The sequence below is a fragment of the Vombatus ursinus genome, unplaced genomic scaffold (assembly GCF_900497805.2).
Source record: "Vombatus ursinus unplaced genomic scaffold, bare-nosed wombat genome assembly UNPS02014805.1, whole genome shotgun sequence".
Lineage (NCBI taxonomy): Eukaryota > Metazoa > Chordata > Mammalia > Diprotodontia > Vombatidae > Vombatus > Vombatus ursinus.
The window spans coordinates 876,754-877,802 of NW_020954583.1; positions in this window are offsets into that span (position 1 = coordinate 876,754).

Sequence of the window (1,049 nt, forward strand, 5' to 3'; positions counted from 1 at the left end):
AATAAATACCATTAAAATTAGAAGTAATGAAATTAAAATTAGAAGAGAACTAGCAACTAGTAAAAGGCATCTTGGGTTAAAAAAATTTCCACTAAATCTGTGATAAAACTTTGATACCTAAGATATATAGGAATAGACAAAATAAAGAACAAGAGGCATTCCTCAATAGTCAAATGATATGAACAAGCAGTTTTCAGAATGAAAATAGCCAATCTATTAACAAATAGATGAAAAAAAAAACCAAAAAATTAATAATAAGAGAAATGCAAAATAGAACTCTAAAGCTCTATCTCACATCTGTTAAATTGGCAAAGACAGAAAAAACAAGGAATAAGAAATGTTGGTTGGGTTTTGGGAAGACAGGCCCCTTAATAAATTACCAGTGGCATTGTGAATTGCTCAAACCATTCTGGAAAGAAATGTGAAACTTTACCTAAAAATCCAAAGATATAATTGATTTGATAATTCCGTTATTAGATCTGTATCCCAAAGAGATCAAAGAAATTGGAAAAAGACCCATAGGTACAAAAATAAATTGTAATAGGTTTTTCTTTTCTTGCAAATCCCCCAAAACCAAAATGATGCCCTTCAACTGTGGAATGACTGAGCAATTATAAAATACGAATGTATTTACTACTTTATAGGAAATTACAAAATTGTACATCAGAAAAACCTGGAAGGACTTGCATGAAATGATGCAGAACAAACTGAGCTGAGCTATTTATAAATTATCAACAACATTAAAAAGAAAAACAACTGTGAAAGACTTAAGAATTATGATCAATACAATAACAATAATGACTCCAAAAGACTAATGATAAATTATGCTTCCTACTTCTTAGCAGAGAGGTTATCTACAAGTGAAGAATGCAACATCCATTTTGAGACATTAGCCAATATTTTCATTTGTTTTGTTTGACTATGTTTTGTTACAAGCAAGAGTTTTCTTTTCTATCTACCTATTTTTCTTTTGTTCTCTCTTTCTTCCATTCTTCCTCCCTTTCTTCCTACCTCTCTCCCTTCCTTCCTTCCTTTCTTTCATAGGGTAC